This window comes from Triticum dicoccoides, chromosome 7A (assembly GCF_002162155.2).
Source record: "Triticum dicoccoides isolate Atlit2015 ecotype Zavitan chromosome 7A, WEW_v2.0, whole genome shotgun sequence".
In the NCBI taxonomy this organism is placed as follows: domain Eukaryota; kingdom Viridiplantae; phylum Streptophyta; class Magnoliopsida; order Poales; family Poaceae; genus Triticum; species Triticum dicoccoides.
This window is the reverse complement of record NC_041392.1, coordinates 289,548,864-289,565,643: the sequence shown is the minus strand read 5'-3', so window position 1 is coordinate 289,565,643 and position 16,780 is coordinate 289,548,864.

Sequence of the window (16,780 nt, the reverse complement as noted above, 5' to 3'; positions counted from 1 at the left end):
GGATAGGAATGCACGTGCAAAACAGAGAATTTAAAAACAGAAGGTTTCTGCCAATCTGGGTGTTTGGTTCACAAGAATTGGAAGATCACAAGATGCATAGAAGCATGGTGAGATTAAGTCAAACCACAAGAAAATGTACTGTTATAACGCTATTATGCTACTATATCTTAGTCTTGTGCTTCATGAATAGGAATTTGAAAAGGAGGACAAGTGGATATTAAAATTCCTACGGGTTCTTTCAAGGAGACACTAAAGGAAAAAATCCTACAGTTTTCCTTTGCTCCATTCCTTTGAACCAAATGCATGAATAGTAGTACCATAGGAAACTTTCCAATTCCTATGGTTTTCCTTCCATTTTCCTTTCAACCATTGGCGATTCTTGTAGGCAGGCTTGAGCAAGGTAAATCCTACACTCAAAAAATGTTTTTGTTCTACTTCTAGTACTTTGGACCCAGGCCATTGCCCTACTAGCTCAACTCCCAGGCCCATCGACAAATGCACAGCTCAAACACGCAGAGATAAATAATGATGGTGCTCAAGAGAGTCCATCACGGATAGCTAAGTTGCCTGGTACCTCACTGCTTGTCATATAGTAGGAAAAACTAATCGTATTTCACGTCACTACGTGTGCTCAGTGGACAATATATATAACATGTAGAGTAAAAGAGAGATGCAACAAGTGTACAACCTCTTTGGTGAAGCCATGTCGATCTCAGTGTGATTGGGTTGGTCGGTGAGGATGCTCCGGCTGACTTGGTTGTCGGAGGAGGGGAAGAAGATCTTAGGCGTCTGAAGATGGAGCCTGGGGTACAAAACCACTGTGATGGAGGGTTTAGTCAATGGAGCAGCTCCAGTGAGTTGTACGATGGCGAGGCTGAAGCAGGACAAGAGAGACAATGTTAACCTAAGTGGAATTCTAATAGCATCTTCAATAGATGAATTAAAATACATAACCACAAAGTGCTTGATCTAAAATACGTCAGCCGCTCATCTCTGAACTTAATTGTCGAAACTGAATATAACTGTAGGAACTCAACTTAATTGTCGAAACTGAATTTTGCTGTCAAAACCGAATTTAACTGCCGAAACCGAACGCACTAGTAGCAAAAAAGCAGTAGCAGAAGCAACACCCGGAGCAGCAGCGCATCCAAGAGCCGGGGCAGCTGGTCAGTTGATTTTCCAGCCGCTGGATACGAAATCAAGGGCCTGCAGTTCATCTTCAACCTCCACAACCCTTGAGCCGCCAGCCACCAACGACCAAACCGTCGGCCGCAGCCGGTGGCGTGCCGCCCCACCCGCCCCAAACCACTCTCCACCGCCTTTTCGCCGCCGCCCCAACCATCTCTAGGCCCCCCTCCCCCCCCACCCACGTGCCGAGCTTTTTCTCCGGCGAGCCCCAGCCATCCCACGCCACCACCCCACCACCGTCGGCGACCACCGCCCCCACTCTAAACCCTAAGATAGATAGTGGGGTACCACTCCGACAAGCCCCCCTCCCCATTGTGGCTGGTTCTTCCTTAACTTCGACGAGCCCTCCTCCACCCCCTGAAAATTGACTGACCCAAAAGTCGATTCAGTCGACTGAAGTGTAACTAAATCAGAGCAGCATCGCAAGCAAGAGCAAGAGCGAGAGTAGCAACGCAAGCAAGACGGAGAGCGAGAGCAGCAGCGTGAGCAAGAGAATACCAGGCAGGGGACCGAGAGCAAGAGCAGAGCAACAGTGCGAGCGAGAGACAAAGTAGCAGTAGGTCCTACTGATGTGGGCGTCATCGTCGAGGGAGTGACGTCGTGGAGGAAGTGGTCGGCGATGCCGCCGTGGATGGAGCCACGCCATGTTAGCTCGAGGGCGAGCACCGGTAGCACCGTGAGATCGAATCAGGAAGAAAAGCGGTGATTAGTGTAGAACCTCTTTGGTGGTGTCGATTAGGCCTTCGCTTCGTCTGAGGAAATGGTGATGATGATGCTCTTCCGGCGGTGCAGGTGAAAATGGCAGTGTGGGAATGGAGGTGACGTGAAAGACAAGGGGAACATCGGGGCAGCTCCTTGGAGGTGGAGGACGGGATGGCTGAACCGGCAGAACGACGAGATCGACGATGGATCCTCATCCGGTGTGGTGGACGAGGGATGTCGAGGTGTTGTTGTGGACGACGTCGTCAGGGAAGAGGCTCCGGCTAGGTGGCGGACGAAGGAGGGTGTGGGGCTTCGCAGGTTTTCGCGGCCTTGGTGTATGAATGGGTGGGCGGATGGGATGGGAGGGGGAACCATGGCTTAGGGACGCGCTTGTCTGAAATGTGGCGTAAGTTAAGAAAGTACCTCGACAGATTTGAGCTAGGCGGTTCTTTCGGTTCAGGGGTATCACGAGAATTTCGCGTGTCAGGATTTCGCAGGAGGTGGGACTTTCGCGCGCGTTGTAATTTTGGGATAGCAAGGCGTGGGTTGAGATGGAGGGAGTTTTTGGAACACAATGAGACAAAGATATATCTTAAATACTTCGAGGTAACAAAGCGCGAGTTGAAGAGGCGGGAGTTTCGCAGCACGATAGACAAAGATGCTAGCTTGAAATTTCGGCATAACAAGGTGATGCTTGAAATTTCAGGAGAACAAGCTTAACGTGTACAAAAAAAGACAATTCACATCTCATCACTAGAGAGAGCCATGTCCCATTTTACTATATTACTAGAAATGCATTCAAATACAACAACAACAAAATTAAAATAATCGGGACAACAAACATAACGTGTACAATACCAAAACAATTTGCACTTCCCTCAACAATAAAAAAACTATTCGTGTTGTCTAGCATATGGACTAAATTTGAGTACATTTTCCCTGCTTGAATGGTATTGTACTCGGGTTAGATATACAACCATCTAAATATTATCTTCACAACACATGACAAGAATATAGGAGTAGTAAATTCCTGTATAAATATGAATTACATGTACATACAATCTCAAATTCAAATATATGTATCGATTTTATGTTGAATTCAAATCATAGTACATGTATGCTCTAGCTAGATGTTCGGAATCTAAACCATGTATGATACTATGTACAATGCTTTTAGCACGCACAACACACACACAAACACCATTTAGACTAGTAAGGTACACATGCATTGCACGCATGAGATTTGGCAACCAAATTATGAATTAATACCACATTATATCATGTAAGCTTTGAGTCATATATGCATGATGTAGATGTTCGTTTAATTCTTATAGTTCGTTTCATTCAAAATCATCTATTTTTTATAAGAAAGCTAATCTATTTTAGGATTCATGAAATTGTGCATTTTAAAGCATAAAGTAAAAAATAAATAATGGAAAACCATGTAGAAAAACATTTGGGAAATTATGACACGGAAAATTCTAGAACAAAGAAGAAGTGCTTGTGTTTTGAGGTTTCTGCATTATGCTTAAGTTCAACCATGGAGTCTTCTAGATTGTACATGTGGCAAAATCTGGTGGAATGTAGATGATATCCAACGACCAGTAGTGCTCGAATTTGGCATTTCTGCACCATCGTTTTGGCTTCATCCAATGACCATATTTCAAAGTTAAAGTTATCTGCCCACTATATAAAAATATAAAATATAATATATAGGGGTACAGATATAGATATGTGAAGCGAAAGCCACCCATCATCTCCAATTAGAATAGTGTGTCCATGGACGGATGCAATGTGGCCAAACGATGTCTGCCATCGGTATCTCAAATTCATATCAGTCTGACCTTGTTCAATGTGTATACAGTATAGCATGCTCGTTTCCAAACCACACCACGCATATCTCAGTTATATTCATGCATGCATGGGTTTCAAACATCATGATCTCTTATTCAAATATTTGAATTCAACTTTACATTGATTATGACCTCACCTAGTCTTTTACACCCACACAGTCGTCTTCTCTTTATAATTGTACCACTAACTTTCTCTCATGCATGCCTGCATGCACACACACTACCACTCGACATTATCCATCGCACACATGCAATCTTTTTCTTCAGGTCGGTCTCCCATGCATGCACACACACATCTCCCCCTCTTCATCATATCGAGCATTCTTTATCTCTCACAAGCATGTGCAATGATCGATGTTCCTCTATGTGTGTGTATATATATCTAGGTCTTTCCCAGTTTTCCACACAAACCGATCAATCTATATATCTAGTGAGGTCTCACTCTCTTTCTCACGTTCACATCGTTCAATCTATACCTCTCTATATAGGATTACATTGCTAATACACCCACATTAATTACATATCCAACGTCCCCCTCTCATCATCCATGCCTTCCGCTTCATCTCTCAGACGCGCGCATAGTGATGATGACAAGGGGCAGCAAGGGCCCTTCCCCCCTAGCATCACTATATATTGAGGCTAATATGAATGTGATCATTAGATCAATTGCTGGTAAAATGGTTTAAGTTGATGAACTGGCCCTCCAAGTAAAGGATTACAATGCTTAGCCCCCTATCTCATTTATTTTTCATGGCTCCGCCACATCGCGCAACATCGCACCTTCTTGCCCCCTCTCTTTAAATATTGATCTCGCACTTGTGCACTCCTTCATAGTCTCCCTCCACTTGGCCCCTCGCACCATCTTCTAGCCCCCCCCCCCACCGGATTTTACCACATGTGCAATCTAGCAGACTCCATGGTTGAACTTAAGCATAATGCACAAATCTCAAAACACAAGTGCCTCTCCTTTTTTCTAGAATCTTCCGTATCATAACTGTCAAACTTTTTTGTATTTGAATTTCTGTTATTTGTTTTTACTTTATGCTTTACAACGCACAATTCCATGAATCATAAAATAGATTAAGGGCTTCTTTGATTCAAAGGATTCTCAAAGGAATTTTGGAGATTCTAATCCTTAGGAATTTTTCCTATCTTGGTTGTTTGATTCGTAGGATTGTAAACCATAGGAATTTTTCCATAGGATTCATTTGCACTAGATTTCATAGGAAAAACTTTCCATACACTCAAACCTTTTTGAAAGAATCCTACAATTTTCTGTGCACAATCGAACACTCGTACAATCCTGTAGGATTCAAGACGACATTCCACTCTAATCCCTTGTTTTTCCTATTCCAGCGTTTTGGAAATCCTACAAATCAAAGAGGCCCTAACTTTTTTATAAAAACTAATTGATTTTGAATGAGATGAATTATAAGAATTAAACGAATGTCTACATCATGCATATATGACTCAAAGCTTACATGCTATAGTGTGGAATTTATTCATAATTTGGTTGCCAAATCTGATGCATGAAATGCGCGTGTACCTTACTAGTACTTCGAGTATGTGCAAAACATGTAAATTAGAATTCTAATGGCACGCTACACAATGTCTCTCTTTTAGTTCATGATGCCACCTAGCACATGTGGAGGTGTTGTCTCGACCTCCTTGTGTGGATTGATCACAGTGACATACTGCCGGTTCCAGAAGAATGTACTCGTCCTCTCTCAGGCACACTGGCAGTACATGCATGAAGTGAAGATGTGCACGCACGCAGTCATTCCCTCGCATGCACATGCAGGTACAAAGTGGGACGCATTTTTGTACGAAGATCCACCCCATGTGATAATTTGACGCGTGTAAAGTCCTTCACTTCATCGATGGTCAATTAATACATCGCATGCAAATTGAGTGGACGTGAGGGAGGGAGTAGTTGAGAAAGATATTACTACTCCAGTGCGTGCATGCAAGTAGTTAAATCATGGGTTGCTACTTCCATTGGTCTCCTTTGTATGTTGTGCCAATTTTTTACCATATTTTTAAGTAACATAATATTTATGCAATTCATAAAAAGTGGCACAAAAAAAGTGGGCGAATAAACCAGGACGCAGGCAGCATGATCAATTTTTTCCAGGGCTACTGTTGGTGGCCTTTGTATTTAAATATGGACAGAGTGGAGTACTAGTACTATCTTTATCTTAGCCTCGTAAGGCTCTCCCAGTGCCTAGGCTCGCCTCCTCGCCGCGCCCATCGGATACCGCCATGGAGGATCCTGCCATGGATAATCCCTTAGATCCCAGTATCCCACGGGCTGCCCTCTTGCTGCGGCCCACAGCACTGCCGCCTTTGAGCAAAACCCACATGTGTTTTAGTGGGGATCCATTGCTCTGGAATCACAGATCGGTGGCACGGGAGGACATGCCAAGGCTGCATTTCAGGTGGTGGGCAACAAGGGCAAATCAGATCAAGGAAGCATCGCATCGATTGGAGAGAAGTTCGAAGGAGCTGCGCCTGGCGCGGCACAAGGTAGAGGCGCAAGTCGATCTCACGGGAGAGATTCTGAGGGATCTCAGCATCTGGCAGCGTCTCATTGATTTTGAGCTAGGGCTAATGGTAGAGATCATATTCACGGAGTCAATTGCGGAGGAAAGAACACACATGATTGCGGAATGGCATGAGCAGCCGGTGCAACTGTTCAAATGGGCGTTAGGAGAAGCCAAATCGCGGGACCATCCGTGGTCGCGCTGCTGGGCATGCATCGTAGGAGAGGTGAGCTTCCCTTCTTCCCCGCTAGCGATGCGGTGACCTACTCGGTTGTTGCTGCAGTGAACTTTTGGCGCCATGGCGGTTTGCAACCGTGGCAATCACTCCATCTATATGTATTGTATTCTTGTAAAAATACTTGGTCGTTTGGAAAAAGATGGTAATTTATTTATCACTGGTTTTTGAATGCTTGGTCATGACAATCAGCCGAAGCCACAACCAGAAGTCTCCATCGCATAATACTTACGGTCGGTCGCACCAATAGATGGTCGATCGGACCCGCGACATGCATCGGCTTGGTCTGACATGTATGACCAGTTACATCACTGACTTGTGCGGCCATATTTGACTAGTAGTACTTGAAAGTTGTGTTCCAAGAAACTCATCGGGAGCAGATTCGGGCCTCGAAACCAAAACCATCAATTAATCTTTAGCTTGCTCCCATCACATTCAAAATGTACAGTATAATTAAGTGAAAACTTGCTCACACCTAGTACTACGTATCAAACCTGAACGTGTTCCCACTATGTCGGTTTTCGTACTAGTGCTAGTACTAGGTTATAAAAAGGGGAACTAGTACCTAGCCAAAAATCACTCTACCTCTTCCTCATCATCCGTCTTTCTTGTTCATCCGTCCTTGCCATGGCCGGTGTGTAGAGCTCTAGGTCGAGAACTACTCATAACAAGGGAGCGACAACCAAGGCCGCAAAAAAAGAGGGCTCGCCGCCTCACAGGGACCTGGAAAGATCTCTCACGGGCAAGCGAGGGCTCCCAGGAGCGCCCTAGCCGCGGAGGCGAGTGCTCTCAGGAGCGCCCTAGCCACGGAGGCAAGGGCTCCCAGGAGCACTCTAGCCATGGAGGCAGACATTCCGAGCTGGCGGCGCTGGAGTCGTTATCCCTCGATGACATGCCCGATCAGCTCCATAAACAGGAGGAGTTCATCGACGGCTTGGTGGAGCTGCTGAAGGAGAGCATCGACGACATGCCTGCTGAACTCAATGAGCAGGGGGAGTTGACTGCCGTCTTGGTGATGCTTCTAAAGAAGAGCATTGCCTCGGATAATAAGGCGAAGGGCGAAATCCTGCAACTTCGGGAGGACAAGGTGAAGCTCTACCACGAGCTGAGCCTGCTGAAGGAGGAGAATGCCGGCTAGAAGAAGTTGCATGAGAAGAGTAGTTCCTCGATGAAGATGATGCAGGCCCTCGTCATGGAACAGAAGGAGGAGTTGGCGAAGCTCCGCATCGAGCACCCAGCTGCTGTCAAGGTACGTAATGCTGCCGTGGAACAGATGATGAAGGCTCGCATCGAGAAATCCTGTGTCATGGACATAATGAAGAAGATGGCAGAGGAGATGCGCAAGGAGATGGAGAGCGTGGAGGCGATGAAGTAGCTGTTACGACTCCGCGGCCAGCAACCCTTCATGTAGTAGAAAACAGCGCCCAGACTGGTGTGTGCGTCTTCCTTCTTTTTAGGGGGTCATAATCTTCCTTCTTATTTTGCTCCTGTGTTTCTTCTTTTTCTTTGGGTGTTTCGCCGCACGTGTCATGTTCTCTGCGAGGCATGAATAGAACAATGCTAACGATGAGCGGCGCCGTGAGATCAATGACTAGCAAAATTAGATCATTTTTATCGCCATATGGCACTGGGTTGTCGTGTTTCGTGCTCCTTCGTCGTACTAGTACTCCAGTGGAAAACTTGAGTATACCGCACGGTTCTTTGCTCCTCCTTAGGTCGTTGGCAACATTTATACAAGCAATCAAATCACAAGGCCCCTCCTTCCAGCAGTAATGATCTGTCAAATTACAAAGGCCCTCGCCTCTCGTGAAACCGACCAAGCGAGACAGCCCCGCCCTCTAGCCTTTCAAAGAATGTATACTTTTGTACAGTAGTAGTATCGATGGATTGCGCCATGGAGCAAAACTAACAAGATGGAATTAAAGAAAAAAGGTGGTACATGTAGAAAGCGCTCATTGCCAAATTATGCATATATTACTATTAAAAAAGCTAGTACATGCTTAAATGGGGTGCTAAATTCTATTAAAGAAATTAGCTTACCTATTTAATTCTTGGGTTCTTATTATTTATGCCACTAGTTGTGTATCACTACTCAGTTTTTCCATTAGAAGTTACAACTACTCAAAAATGCCATCGATCCGTGAGATGCTTACTCAAAAATGCAATTAGATATATCGAATATGCCATCGTTCCATTAGATGTTTGCTCAAAATGCCATTAGACATTGTTATTTTCACATCAAACCCGTTGACCATGTTATATGAAAAAAATAAGCCAATTCTCACAATGATAAGTGTGGCTCCGCTTGTCAGGAGTAACCAAGCAAATAATTTTACAGGAAAATAAGAACGCTATTGGGATCAAGTAGGTCCCACATTTTATTGTACTGTAGTGAGATAGAGGGAGAGCTGGCATGTTGGTCCATAGGTATTTATGTCATTATAACATGGCAAAAGATATTTTAGTCACAATAATGGTGTCCAGCACAACACACCCCTCAAATAGAACTAAGCACCCTGAAATTCTTTGACAACTAAACTGCTGGCTATATGATGTTGGCCATATATAATGTGAAGAAACAAGTGGTAGTACTATACCTACTAAAAGATGAACTGTAAAAAATACTAGTATGTACATACTTAAGAGTTAAAGTAACAAGAAGGAACATAACATAGTTCTGCTAGGGCCTCAGCACAACACACCCCTCAAATTAAACTAAGGAACTAATGTGGTAGACACTACATTAGAACCACCATGAGCAATGACACTGCCACCTTACTCGGAATCCTCGTCCATGTGCTCGACTTCGTCCTTGTCGCTCTTCCTCTTGGCATATACTTCTTTGCTTGAACCGCACGCTTGGCTCTTGCTCTTCATCCAACCCTTGTAGATATTGAAACAAAGGTAGGCATACATTGTAGTGTACTGGATGTGGTCTATATCTTGTACATTCCACTGCCATGCATGACGATGAAACTGTTGGGGAACGTAGTAATTTCAAAAAAATTCCTACGCACACGCAGGATCATGGTGATGCATAGCAACGAGAGGGGAGAGTGTTGTCTACATACCCTCGTAGACCGTTCACGGAAGCGTTATATCAACGCGGTTGATGTAGTCGTACGTCTTCACGATCCGACCGATCCAAGTACCGAAAGCACAGCACCTCCGAGTTCTGCACACGTTCGGCTCGGTGACATCCTCACCTTCTTGATCCAGCAAGAGGGGCGAAGTAGTAGATGAGTTCCGGCAGCACGATTGTGTGGTGACGGTGTTGGTGAAGAACAATCTCCGCAGGGCTTCACCTAAGCACTACTGTCGGTGTCAAAACCGGCGGATCTCGGGTAGGGGGTCCCGAACTCTGCGTCTAGGCCGGATGGTAACAGGAGGCAAGGGACACGAAGTTTTACCTAGGTTCGGGCCCTCTTGATGGAGGTAAAACCCTACGTCCTGCTTGATTAATATTGATGATATGGGTAGTACAAGAGTAGATCTACCACGAGATCGGAGAGGCTAAACCCTAGAAGCTAGCCTATGGTATGATTGTTGTTCTGTATGTTGTCCTACGGACTAAAACCCTCCGGTTTATATAGACACCGGAGAGGGTTAGGGTTACACAAAGTCGGTTACAATGGTAGGAGATCTACATATCCGTATCGCCAAGCTTTCCTTCCACGCCAAGGAAAGTCCCTTCCGGACACGGGACGAAGTCTTCAATCTTGTATCTTCATAGTCCAGGAGTCCGGCTGAAGGTATAGTCCAGGAGTCCGGCTGAAGGTATAGTCTGGCCATCCGGACACCCCCTAATCCAGGGCTCCCTCAGTAGCCCCTGAACCAGGCTTCAATGACGACGAGTCCGACGCGCAGATTGTCTTTGGCATTGCAAGGCGGGTTCCTCCTCCAAGTACTTCATAGAAGATTTGGAACACAAAGATAGTGTCCGGCTCTGCAAAATAAGTTTCCACATATTGCCATAGAGAGAATAATATTTACACAAATCTAATCTGCTGACGTATTCCGTAGTGTGACGCACCACGGCTAAGCCTTTATTCGAATCGTTTTATTGTCCCACCTCAGCGTGTCATGTGAGGCGGTTTCCTTGGCATGTCTTGTTAAAGAGAGATCGTGTCCCCTTATTCCGGGATTCTCATCAATACGGGTGTGGGTAATCCAACCGCTTGTAGGACTCCTAGACTATAGGCAAGTCCAAACGGCCACGGAGAGTACGCTTGATATTCACCCTCTTTATAAAGGGACAAGGCTTTTACTTCTTTCCCTCCCGTGCTCAATCGAATCCTTCCCCCACCTCAAGCTCAGACACCCAAAGTTCAGGTCAGGTGCTCCGAACCTTCAATCATGTCCGGATCTAGCGTTCAAGACCGATGGGTGCCTTCCTCCATCACGGAAGAAGACATCAAAAAGTTGAGGGAGGCCAGATATCTGACCGCCGAGGTTTTGCATCGGCTACCTGCCCGAGGGAAGGCTGTCCCCTCCCCCGAACCCAACGAGAACGTCGTGTTCGTCTCCCACTTCCTCCGAGGTCTAGGCCTTGCTCTGGATCCTTTCGTCAGGGGTTTGATGTTTTATTACGGGCTAGATTTCCATGATCTAGCTCCAGACTCCTTTCTTCATATCACGACATTTATCGTCGTGTGTGAGGCCTTCCTCCGGGTTACCCCTCACTTTGGCCTGTGGCTCAAGACCTTTGAGGTAAAGCCGAAGATGATCGAGGGGCAACATGCAGCGTGTGGAGGTGCCTCAATATGCAAGATGACGGGAGCTCCATGGACCAAAGGTTCCATTCCAGAGGTGTCTGAATTGTGGCAACAGGAGTGGTTCTACATCACGGCTCCTAGAAGTGCCAAGTGGGCGGCCGCCCCTGTTTTCCGCTCGAGCCCTCCACCATAGATGATGTCATGGATCAGCAGAGGTCTGAGCTGGGGTCCAGCCAAGGATGTGCCTATACTGCAAAGCCGCATTCGAGATCTCTTCAATGGAGATTTTAGTTTGGTTGCGGTAATACAAGTTATGCTGGTTCGTCAAGTCCAGCCTTGCAAACGCCGACCCCTTCGCTTGTGGGAGTTCAATCCCGAGGGACCGCGTGTCATTCAAAATTTCCTCGGCCTGACGCACGAGGAGATGTACAAGTCATTCTTCAGACCTCAGGTAGAGTGTCCGGAAATCACCGAGGACGTGGGCCTGAGCAGTAACCGCGCTGCCCAACAGGTAAGGAATCTTCCAGCCGAACATACTATCTCTCATTTGTTACGAAGTTATTTCTGAGAGTTCGCTTTTTGACCAGGACTGGCTAACAAAGGCAAAGTTGATTCGGTGTTCGGCCCCCCTCCCTGAGGGTTTGGACAATCCGGTATTGGAAAAGATGCTCAAGGTCGCACCTTGCCCATAGACCTTGAAGGAAGATACTGGGGAGGATAATACGGGCGGACACGGGCCCCCAACACTGCCCATTCTAACCGAGGGAGCGAGCGTCTCCATGAAGGAAGACGACCGGAGGAGGAAAAGGACTGCGCCCGGGGATTCGGAAGCCGAAGCTTCCAAACGGGAGAAGAAGTCTCCCATAGGGGGTCCTACCTTGGGGGGTGCTTTTGCCGCACAAAGTCCGCGGGGGGGATCAATTCTCTAGCGAGTCATAAGTGACCCGAAATACTTTAATAGTATAGGTATGCCATCTTTTTCTTCTGAGAAAATAACCACCGCATATATCTTTGCAGTTCGGGCCTTAACCCCTCTCAAATGAGCTCGTCTTCGGGGGATCTTCTTCCAGAGATGATGGAGAGCGAAATGCCTCCTCCGGACTCCTCCGCTCCGAAAGCGGGCGACCCCGAAGTGTCGTCGTGAAGGGCCTCTTCGGGTCCGGTGAGGCCAGAAGATAATCCCATTGACCCCCGAAGCTCCCAGTGTCCGGCTCCTGAAGAGAGCGGACAAAAGTGTCCGGCACCGTTTGGTGTGCGATTGGATGTTCTGAGGGAGTTGGTGGGGCGAGCGGCCATCTCGGATGAACACCGTGTGCTGATGAATACGGTGATGGAGAGAATCTCGTCCGCCAAAAGCGGATTGCATGAAGCTTTTATGAGTCTACTGGCAGGCTTTGAGGTACGTAAAATAATGTATGATAGTCCTGCACATGCTAGGTGTTACCTGTGTAGATAATAGCCCCTGAGACTTTGGTGGTCGTCGGAAACAACGACGAACAGAGGATCATATTCCTAGGTAATAACCATACTGCCTCTATGTGCAGGTGATGGAAGCTCCGGTGGCTGGCCGGACTAGCGAGTTTGCCCATTTAAAACGACAGTTGGATGCGGCAGACGCCGACATCGAGCTTGTTAACAAAAGGCTTGACGAGGCACAGGGTAAGTGTCATTATCTGGTAAACGCCACATAGTAAGAGCAGCATGATGCCAGTATCTTTAATATGTTGTGACTATAGATGGAGCTGCCACTGTTGAAGCCTTGCGGGCAGAACTTGCCCGAGCCAAGGAACAAGCGCGGTTTGGTAATGCGGCTGCTTTGAAGGCGGCCGAAGAGTTGAAAGCCGAGAAGGCCGCGCATGGCGAGAGCCGAGATAAGATGGCCAAGATGGCCATAGAATTAAAAGCCGCCACCGACTGTTGCCGGGTTCTTGAAAAGGAAAACCTAGCGAAGGCATCGGACCTTGAGAAGGCTGCTGCGACGAGAAAAGACATCCGCTCTTCTATGAGGGCGAAGAAGGAGGAGCTGCGAGAAGCCGGGGATATTGTAGCTGGGAAATCCTTTATGTTGCGGAGGAAGTTTGGAGATCCACGGTATGCCTCTCTGGATCGGCTGTGCCGTTCGGAGAATGTGTATATGGATTTGGCGGCAAGCGCTGCCGATGCGGCCAAGTACTTCCAGGGTCAGACAGACCATGAAGTGGACCAGCTGTTTTGGACACAATTCCATTCTCCCGAGAGTCCGCTTTCATTGACTGACCAATTAGCCGAATGGGACGAACTGAATAGGTTGTCCGGACTCGCCATGAGGTCTGTTGTGGATCAGCTATGGCCGGAAAGGCCAAAACCGAACAGCTATTTCATCTTGGTGTAGCAGTTCTTTGACGTGGTGCCGCGCATTAATGCGATGAAGAGGTCGGCGTGCATAGAGGGCTCACGGATGGCCTTTGCCCGTGTTAAAGCATACTGGGCGGAGATGGATGCTACCACTGTTGCAGCGCGGGATTCGGCCATAGGTCGAATGGCTGCTGAGCACTACTTTGAAGAAGTTCTTGAGGGTGCTCGTTTGATAGAGACCCAGTGCTCAAAAAATATTATGTTTGAGTGACATGTAATCTCATTGTAAGCGAAATGCTTTTATAAATTTTTATAAGGCTATTTTTATACTTTTGCCTGAAAGTAATATGATGCCTCCTGGGCGGCCGTTTATGTATACATGTGTATAACCTGAAAGATTGCAGCCGTCGGCTTTGACCCCCACGCATATAATGCAGAGGTGCTCGCAAAAAACATGCGTTCACACTTAACCCAACGTCTTGGTCCTATTAAGGAGGTGATAGTGGAGCGAGCGAGGCAACCGGACTATAATGCTTTAACACTTTCACTTAGCCATAGGAGTTTGACAGTGGGGCTGCTAGATAGCCCCTGGTGGCTCCGCACTCTCCCGATCCTGGGGTGCGTACATGCCTGGCTGGAAAACAGCCCTTCCTTAAGGCGGAGGAATTCTAACATTCCAACAGGTCATCGAGTGGTTGACCAGTCTCACGCTATATCATGACAGTCAGTTTTCGGCTTTCTCTAGTGAGGTGCTCGTCCGGATGAACCAGGGCACAATCGCAGTAGTTCTCCTAGTGCTACCTTAGCCGGTAAAGCGGAACGTAAGGCACCAAAACACAGGAGTCGGGCAAACCCAACATTTGACCAAAGACAATGATTCGGAGCTGATGCATATAGGCCCAAACTCGCGACGCCGAACACTCCCTAAGGTATTCGATCTTTGTGGTATAAACCGGGCCTAAATAATGGCCTTTGTAAGAAGCCCCTTGTGTCCAGGTACATGCATTGTTCTGGTGTGGACACATGCCAAGACGTCAGCATCCTTCTCAACGGTGGATATGTATCAACAAGAGACAGTAAAAAATGTTTATGCAGGGTCTTAATCTAAAAAGAATCCTTGGAGCGGGTCCCTGCTGCACGTCTGCGCCTGTGTCTCAGTTGTGCCGTATCCTGGACGGGTGTAGCACGATGATCATCTGTAAAAGAGAGGAATTTAGGTGAAAAAGTTGTCGTGCAAAAAGATAGTTTTTAAAGAAACCATGTATAATTCAAGATGAGAAAAAATTGCCACTTGTCTGCACGCGTTGAGCCCCTTGTATTAACAAATAGGGGTGTGACCATTTGTTCGGTATAAATAGCGGCGCCGGACTTGATTAGTTGTGTCTGAGGTCTTGACGACCTATTGGATGCTTTCGCTGGTCCGGGCGCCTTTAGTGTGCGGCTGCCAAGGCTGCCGCACTCTCTTCGGCGCGCAAAGATCGCCTGATATTTCCGTTCACTGAAATGATGCCACGTGGACCGGGCATCTTGTGTGTGAGGGAGGCGTAGTGTGGTATTGCATTAAAGCGAGCGAAAGCTTCGCGTCCGAGCAGTGCTTGATAGCCACTTTGGAACGGAGCGATGTGGAAGGTTAAATGCTCGCGACAGAAGTTATCGGGGGAGCCGAATATAACTTGTAGTAGGAGGGAGCCCGTACAACGAGCCCTGGGCTTGGCGTTACTCCTTTAAAGGTAGTATTGCTATGGCGAATTTTTGTTGGGTCTAACCCCATACCGCGGATTGTATCCTGATATATTAGGTTTAGATTGAGGCCACCGTCCATCAAGACTCGTGTGAAGTGATATCCGCCAATTACTGGGTCTAACACCAGGGCAGCCCATCCTGCGCTTCGGATACTTGCTGAGTAATCGCGATGGTCGAAAGTGATCGGTTGAGACGACCAGTGGCAGGACTTCGCGGTGACAGGCACTTGGGTATATTTTCCTGGGAGTGTCGCGTTGTTTTTTTCCTTGATCACGTGTAACACGTTTACTGTTTTGAATTCTGGTGGAAATTTCTTTTGTTCCCCAGTGTCTTGCTTGGGAGGCTCGTCCTCGTCTTCACTTGGTGTATCCTCCCCCTTGTGTACGGCGTTGAGCTTGCCGGACTGCTTGAAGACCCAACATTCTCTGTGGGTATGATTAGCAGGTTTACCAGGGGTACTATGGATCTGACATACTTGGTCCAGAATTTTGTTGAGGCTGGACAGTTCATCCCTGGTGCCTTTAGAGGGCAGCTTTTGAACTGGCCGAGAGCTTTTGAATCCGGCGTTTACTGCCGTGCCCTTTGTGCTGTCTTATTTATTCCGGTGTTTGTTATTGTTGTTGCGCCGCGATTTCCCGTTTCCATCTCTAACTTCAGATGTACTAGGGTCGCTGGTGCTGCATCTGACTAGCCAGCTGTCCTCACCCGCGCAAAAGCGGGTCATGAGGCTTGTTAATGCAGCCATCGTTCTCGGCTTATTTTGGCTGAGGTGTCTAGCGAGCCATTCGTCACGGACGCTATGCTTAAAAGCTGCCAAGGCTTCGGCGTCCGGACAGTCAACAATCTGGTTCTTTTTAGTAAGAAACCTGTTCCAAAGCTTTCAGGCTGACTCTCCGGGCTGTTGAGTTATATGACTCAAATCGTCCGCATCCGGAGGTCGGACATAAGTCCCTTGAAAATTTGCCCGAAAGGCGTCTTCGAGCTCTTCCCAACTTCCAATGGAGCTTTCGGGGAGGCCTTTAAGCCAATGACGAGCTGGCCCTTTGAGCTTGAGGGGTAAGTACTTGATGGCGCGGAGATCATCTCCTCGAGCCATATGGATATGAAGGATGTAGTCCTCAATCCAGACCCCAGGGTCTGTTGTTCCGTCATATGTCTCTATGTTTACAGGTTTGAATCCCTCTGGAAATTCGTGGTCCAGCACCTCATCGGTGAAACATATGGGGTGTGCGGCACCCCTGTAGCTGGGTGTACCACGTTGTTCGGATGTTTGTTGTGTTGCATTGTATGCTGGGGCGCGCTTGCGTGGTCCATAGATGGATCTTGTTGCGCCGTCCTTTGGGTGCGAGCCCTCACATGGGTCGCGTGTTGTATTGTGAGTGGCGTTGTATGCCGCTCTGTGTTGGTAGAGGGGTCGTCTATCCGGCCAGGTGGCTGCTTTGATATTTGGTTGTGGGGGGTCTGAGG